This window comes from Gracilinanus agilis, chromosome 4 (assembly GCF_016433145.1).
Source record: "Gracilinanus agilis isolate LMUSP501 chromosome 4, AgileGrace, whole genome shotgun sequence".
Classification (NCBI taxonomy): Eukaryota; Metazoa; Chordata; class Mammalia; order Didelphimorphia; family Didelphidae; genus Gracilinanus; species Gracilinanus agilis.
In genome coordinates, this window is record NC_058133.1 from 80,297,223 (window position 1) to 80,305,799 (window position 8,577).

Here is an 8,577-nt window from a genome sequence, read left to right on the forward strand (position 1 = left end):
TAATTAGTTGCTACATTGTGTTAATTCTTCCTTTAAGATACTCCCTATAGTTTTCTAAGTGCTCTCCCTAAGTCTCTCTCTAAGCCATTCCTCTTAATGAAGCCAAAATGATATTTTAAACAAGATCTGTCCATGGCATATTGATTGTCTTTAATACTCTAATTCTTCAAAAGACTTTAGATGGTATTTAGGTGAGCATTCCTTCCAGTAATGAAGATTGCAATCTATCTTTGGCTTCCCATTCTCTATTACTTTTGTCCCTATCCTGCCATATATTTGCTGAAGGGAATATATTTAACATGCTTGGATTCTTCTTCTTATCCATTTGACAATGGGAGAATTCCAATAGGACATACAAGCTGTCAATAAAGTTATTCTTTATTTTTGTCTCATGACAAAATCATCTTCAAGTTTGAGCATGTTTCTTTCATGATATCCTTGATACTGCTTTTGTATTCCTGTTTGTAATGTGTTACAAAAAGCACTAAATGCATCTCCATCACCTTTTGGGGGATTCCTAACTTCAATTCTTCTGAGATTCTAAGGACTATGGCTTACCATCATATGCCTTTGAAACAAAGAAAAATACAAAATTTTTAATCCTGTGGGACCAACATCTATATCTGCAGTGATAATAGCAGAAAGGCAAAAAATGGGCCAAAAGATGTCAAAAATCATAGTTTTTAGGCTATCTATAAATATTTTAAAAAGATATTTAGTCAGGTGGGTAGAGATTGAGCCTAAATTTCAGAAAGACTTGAATTCAAATCTTTTTTCTGACATATACTGGCTTTATGACCTGGGTAAGTGTGGAAAGTGCCTCCTACATCCTCTATTTAAGGAGGGTACCTAGGACAGCCATCTCATCACTGCTCACCTGATTGTATTTCTAGATATCATCATCTGAATCTCACAACCTACAAGATCACATCAAGCAGGAAACTCAGACCTCCTCAGTGCCTCCTGTCCCTGGAGTCCTTTCTTTCTTCTGATTGGAGAGGAAAGTAGAATGTGGTAAGTGGAGAGCTCCTCCCAGATCTTCCATTTAAGGAGGGATCCAGGGCAGTCATCCCATTCCTTCCTCTTTTCAACTTCTTTCCCACTTTGATTACGAGTCTCTTGAAGGCTGTGACTGTCTTTTGCTTTTCTTTGTCTCCCTACAGCTTAGCACATTGCCTGGTACATAGAAGGTACTTAATAAATGTTTATTAACTGACTTAAAAATTAGTGCTCTAAATAATTCTCTAAGACTGTAAGTTGCAGAGATGTCAACCTCTATTGGTAGGTGGAGTAGTCAAATCACAAGTTCAGACTCTCTCACTTTAAATATTATCTTAAGCTGTTGACACCCTAAATTGAGCTCCTTGTTCAATGGCCAATTAGAAGACATGTTACTGGAAGAGATGGTTCTTACTAATTATTTCCTATATTGCTGAACATGTCTCCCCCATTAGATTGTGAGCTCCTAAATTCGAGGTCTATCTTGTTTTTCTTTGCATCCCAAGTTCTTAGCACAGTGCCTGACATAGTAGGCACTTGATAGATGTTCATCAATTGAGTTTGACAATCTTACATTTCAACTAAATAGGATGATTTTTTTGAAGAGGAAATAAAAAGAAATGGAATAATTAATTTTAATCCTATTACCCACAGGATAAAATCAAACTTCTTAATCTAGCATCTAAATTCCTCCAAAGTCTGCCTTAACTAATTTTCCCTACCATATTTCATATTACTCTCTCTCCCATATTCTGTGTTCCAGTAAGAGATGACTATTAGTTGGTTCTCTGAAATCAACATGCTATCTTTCACCTCACTGTATTTACTCTGTTCATCCTTCCTTCACCACCACCACATCTCCTCTCCATGCCTAGAATGTACTCCTCATAGTTCTATGTTGAAATCCTTTCCAGGCTCACTCAGGGGCCAAATATTATGCTTAGCCTTCACTTTATAAATGTGTATCTTCTTCCCAGTAGATAATAAATTCCTTGAAAATACAGAATATATTATTTTCTACATTCCCAGACCAAGCATAATACCTTGTACATAGCAGGTGAGTTTATTATTATTGTTGTTGTTGTTATTGTTATTGTTATTCTGAGACTGTATATCTTGTCCAGGCTGGAAGGAAAGGAGCCATTCATGGTTCCATCTCATTACAACTCAGGAAGGAAGCTTTGATCTGCGGCTTCTGACATGGACCAGTTTGTTCCTCATTAGACAGCATGACTACCCCATTCTCCAAGGGACTTACCATATTAGCTCTGTACTTGTTAAGGACCAGATTGAACTTGACACTATTGCAGCCCAGAATTCCCAGTGTCAAGTGATCTACCAACAAAAGCATCCCTAGTGTCAGGGATTAAAGGCTTGTGCCATCACAGCCAGATAGATACTTAAGACATGTTTACTAAAGACTTTTTGACTTTAATCCTAATAGATTCTAAAGCAATTTACAAAAAATTGAAAGAGAGAAGAAATAAAAACTAAAGGATGGAAAAGAACAGACATTGGAGTAGGAAGATGAATTAGAGGAAGAATAATTTAATAAGTACATGAAACAAATTCACAACTGAAGTGTTTCCGAAGGCTGTTTACTCTAGGCACCCTAGCACAGACTTTATTACTAGAAACCCAGAGGAACATGGACTGCTCTCCTCCCCCTTGCCTGAGGGAATTTCTCACATCACCTGCCCCTTTAAAACATTCACCATCACTGCTCTAGGAATAAATGTGTAGCACATATAAACTCTAAGTGTATTTATTCTAACTCCCACTTGAATTCTCAGATTCCCCTTTTCAAGACTATATCTCCCCATCAAAGTTCTAGGATATTCCTGAGGGCTAATAATATTTCTAATGCTATTGTTTTGAACCTCCGTTCCATTGAGTTATCCCTAATGATTATGGATTGATTATCAATTAGTTAGATTCATTAGCTTTCAGGCAGGGTTGTTTATTAACATAGTAAAAAGAGTTGGCACAAAATATCTTCCTAAAATTCTATAACATACACTCTCACCAACACATACAGACTATAAGGGAAACTGAGTGCAAGCTTAGAGAGCACCTATTGCAAAGAGGTAACTCAGCTCCTAGTTGTAGGAAGTTGTCTTCTCTTTAAAGAGGGGCACTCAAGAAATTGTCCTTTGGTATGGCATATTTCCTTGGAGAGACAGGAATTTGTCTTCCTACATTTCATCCAGTATTTTCTTGGTTCCTGATACAGATGTTACCACCAGTTATTGTCCCAGAGGATGATATTAGGACACAGATGAGAAGTCTTAAATCCTTTGGACCTTTGGAAGCTTGAAAGATAATGAGGAGGCCTAAGCTAAGGGCAAAGCTGAGGCTTTATCTTCCTATTCCATCCCCAAATTATTCTTCCTTGGGGTTTTTGTTGTAATGCTCCCTCCTGATCCCTTCTTAATCCAAACTATGACCTGAACTAGCTTGATATTTTATAGATGACCCCTAGGATGTACATGTTTCCTCAGCAAAAACAAACACACTTCCTTTGCAACATCACTCCAAATGATCAAGGATTTTTTTTTTCACTTAAGGATTTTGATTGATTAATTTAAGCATGCTCTCATGTCTTTAATAAATCATATTTTAAATGAGGTGAGGTCATTTGATTGATTTGCTCAACCAAGCCCCACCTTTACAACAACAAAAAAAGACTCAAGATTCCTGGGGTTTATATTTTACTTGTGAAATATTTTGCTTCCTTAATTTCTCTTAGTGCTTCCATTTCTTTTCTTAACTCCAAATCTATGTTTTGTTAAGTTTAAACTAATTATTCTTGACCTAACTAAAAATACCTGCCAGATATCTAGGAACTTGAGACATCTTTCAGACAGGTTCTGTGCCAAAGTGGGTATTAGCAACATATTGAAAATATTTCAGAAAGTACTTCCTCCTAATGATTTCCCTTCAAATGGAAGAAAGAAAATTGAACCCTGAAGCATTCCCAGTGGTGGAATGGAAATTATTTACATTGGGAATCCTGGCCACATTGCTGCAAAATCACTTGTGTAATTTTCATACACATTCAATTGAGAGGACCTAGAATTGAATTCTTAGGTTTTTCTTTCCTATTGTCTCCTCCCATCTAATTCTGTAGTATTTCTGACCCATATAGACAGACACACATTCTCTACCACTGGGAATTTGGTAGCACTTTGGGGAAGAATTCCCTGAAAGCCAATTATTCTAATTCAACTCTGTTTAAAAAAATATTCTGCATCTGATATATGCAAGGCACTGGAAACAAAGATTTTTTTAAAAAAAAATTGGCACAATCTTTAAGAAGCTTTCAGTTTAAGAGAGAATGGGACCCATATTCAAATAAATACAATGTAAGGTAGTATGTTTTAAGGAAATGAAACAGAGTGCATTAAGAATTTGAAAAAAGAGGAAATGCTCATCTGGAGGGGATTAGAGAAGACTTTATAGAGTTAATGACGCCTGAGCTGCACTTTGAAAAGAGGACTTTCAATAGACCTGGTTGAGAAGGAAGTATATTCCAGGTATAAGGAACACCCTTGGACAGATCTTAAAGGGCTCAGTGTGCAGGAAATGATGGAGAATAGTTAGTGGTTCAGTATGACTGACACATAGGAAACTATTCTGAGACTAGAGAACAGAGAAACACCAGGCAGCCCTCAATTTGATCCAAGAAATTGTGCTCCATGAAAATCATTTATGAATCTACTTTACCATAGGAACAACATTATATATCAGAGAATTTATGGAGCTAAAATGGACTTTTAAAGTCATCTAATACAATGGTGTCAAACTCAAATAGAAATGGATTCCTGTGGGCTACATAGTGACTTGTTTATGTTGTATTTTTATTCCTTCTTAGAATCAATACTGTCTATGGATTCCAAAGCAGAAGAGCAGTAAGGGCTAGGCAATGGGAGTTAAGTGACTTGCCCAGGGTCACACAGTGAGGACATGTTTTTGGACACCTTTGATCTTTTTCCTTCTCCCTGTTTTACAGATGAGGAAGCTAAGGCTCATAAAATTAAGTGATTTGTCAAATATTATTTAGCTAGTTAGTTAATGGCAGCACCAGGACTAGGATCTTTCCTGTTTTATTTTGTTTTTGAGGCTACACCCCACCTTAACCTTTTGATTCCCCAACTTAGCCCATTTAACTTATATTGTATTTGAACTATTCTATATTACTAATAGCATTGTAGAAGGTTAGCATGTCCTAATCTTTTTGTCTTTCCTCACCTTTCAGCTTTGTTGAATTCCCATATGGTATACTATTATAGATATAGAGTATATTTAATCATTATTTTAAATTAGGGAAGATCATTACTCTACAGATGTGTTGGTGAACCTATGGCACTTGTGCCGGAGTAGGCTATTCCCCTTTCCCTCTCAACCATGTCTGAGGACATTTTTTACATCACATACCCCTCTGCCCAGCAGCCTAATGGGAGTGCTTCTTCTCTCCCCTGTCTGGGATAAGGGAGAAATTCACATGTGCTGTGAGTGTTGTAGTTTAGGCACTTGGTCTCTAAAAGATTTGCCATCACTGCCCTAGGATGAGCATTTTTAAAATCTGAAAAGTCATCTCTGATACTTATCCATTTAATAATCATTCATTCCTATTTAGATTTTGTTACTTCAAGTTTATTTAAATCAGATCACAATGTGATTAAAATAATAACTAAAGTAATAATATAATAATACCAGATGTCTTAACTCCTTGCCTCCTCTACCCTGAAATCAACTCAAGGACACTGTGCATCAGAGATCTTTTTCACATTCTTCACTTCTGACCTAGATTATTCTTAAGTCTCCAAATTTACCTAATTTGCTCCTCTCAATGAATAATATCATTAATGTAATTTATGGAGTGCTTCAAGGCTTAGAAAGAGATTTGATTAAGTTATCTTGTTTAATATTTAACCCTGTAAGACAGAAGCTATTATTATCCACATTTTAGAATTGAAAAAACTGAAGCTGAGAGAAATCAATGAATTACCCTGGGTCATCCAATAAATGTTTGAGGTAGAATATGAACTCAACTCTTCTTGATTTCCAAGTATAGCACTCTGTCCACTGGGCCATCTAGGTTTAATGACTTGTCCAAAGTCACAAAGATCATAAGTTATAGGAGAAGAATTTGAACCAGGACTTCTGATTCCAAATCACTTTCTTTCATTGTACCATGTTTATGAGCCCAATATTTGTATATAGAAAAAAATCAAATACTTCTATGTTTGGATTGATATAGCACTTTCTCTTTCTTCTTTCATCTTTAATCCTCATTATCCCCATTTTCAAATGGATATGAGGCACCATATCGCCATAACATTAAAATAGAGCAACAGGTGTCTGGGAAGTAAAGTCATAAATAAATTTCTAAATGACATATTGTAGATATAGATATATGTTTATTTTTATCAATGGAGAGAGTACTTATTTAAATATAGAAATTAAAAATTTAAAAACATCTTTCCTCACATTATCTATGTAATGGCCAGTATTTCAATAATTAGTGTCTATTTTATACATTGATCATGTTTCTTTTTCAGTGGCCTTCCTTAGGCAAAAAGAGAGTCAATTAGAGGCAAGAAGTTTGTTATTTGATTTTTCATTTCTGTTTCTACAGAATAAATAGTACAGAGGATAATTATATCCTGATGGTTAGTCTGGGGCTATGTGCCTGTTCTTGTCCTTCATGGAGTTTTCCTTAGGCTTAAAGTTTAATTATTGTAGATGAACATTCTTTTGTATCCACTGGGAAACTTGCACCTGATTGTAATTACTGAGCCGCTCTTTTGGTGGAACTCCTTCTGGACCCTCCTTTTCTAAACACAAGATTCTTATAACATTAGTAATTGGTGACCTTCATTTTTAGATTCTATGAACATTTGTTGATGGCCAGGCAGGCCCAAATTTTTCTTGAGTTACATGGCCATTTTACATGCTGAGATGCATTAAATATTGGAATCAGCTCCCAAGTAAGGCTATATTTCCTTCTCTGAAAATCTTTGAAAACAAAATATAATCTTTTCTGTTTCAGATACCCTAGTTGTGGTCAATCACAGTATTAGAATCCTTGTTTGTTTGTTTGTTTTTTAATTTATTGGCATCATTTTTTAAATATAGTTCTTTCCTACCTCAAAATGTAGAACTAACTCTCTCTTGTAACTGAAAAAAAAAGTTAAACAAAACCAGTGGTAAAGTGGTAGTAACTGATATCATATTCAAAATTAACACCACCAAGTCCTCACTTCTCTATCAAGTGGAAGGAAATAGGTTTCACTCTCTGTCTTCCAAATCAAGATTGGTTCTCCCAATTAATTTGGTTGCTTTTATTATTGTTTCCAATTACACAATGGTAGGCATAATCTCTATTTTCCCCTGATTTTCTTTGCATCAGTTCATATAGATCTTCCCATACTTCTTTGAATCAATCCTTCAATTTAATAATTTCTTATGGTATAATATTTTGTTACATGTATTAATCACATTTTTCAGCCAATCCATAAACATGAAAACTCACATTATTCCCCATTTTATTTGTTTTCTTTTTGCTATATCAAAATATTCTGCTAGGAATATTTTGGTATACAAGATGTTCCAAAAGCCTTAGTACAGCTTTAAGCTATTAAAGTTTGAGCTAGTTAAGCTTTTAATATTAAATTTTCAGAAAAACTGTTCTAAAATTTTTGGGACATTTGGTATATAGAAATTTTTTTTTACCTTTAACCTTCTTATATTTTATAAGGCCAATTACTGGGATCACTAATTGGTTTCTTTCTTTTTTTAAATAAACCCTTACCTTCTGTCTTGGAGCCAATTGGCTCCAAGGCAGAAAAGTGGTAAGGACTAGGCAATGGGGGTTAAGTGACTTGCCCAGGGTCACACAGCTGGGAAGTGTCTGAGGCCAGATTTGAACCTAAGCCAGGCCTGGCTCTCAATCCACTCAGCTACCCAGCTGCCCCCAACACTAATTGGTTTCTTAAAGCTCCCACCCAACTATGAGGCTTTTTTGACTATTATTTTCTAACCATTTTTTTAATGATAAGAGCTCATACTTATATTGTCTTTCCATTCTGACATTTCTAACTCTTTGAGACAGATAACAAAAATATTATTATTCTTAATTTACAGATTAGAAATTGAGGCTCAATACAGTAACAGAAAGATTATATGATGATCAACTGTGAAGGACTAAAATAGTCTCCAAGATAACCATAAGGGACTCATGATGAAAATGCTATCCACAGCCAAACAAGGAACGGTTGGAGTCTCAGTGCAGACCAAAGCATGCCATCTTCCACTATATTTCCTTCATGAACTTTGAGCTAGTTAAGCTAGTTCAAGTTGAGCTAGATAAATTATTATATGTGTGATATGCGTCTTTTGGAAATATGTATTACATGAAACTGTGGGTATAACCTGTATCAGACTACTCACCTTCTGGGGAGAGGGAGGAATCTAGGGAGGGAGAAAACCTGAATGTCAAAGTGTCAAATGTTTCTATATGTAACAAAAACATCTAAAAATTGGAAAAAAGAGAAACAGGGAAATTATGACTTG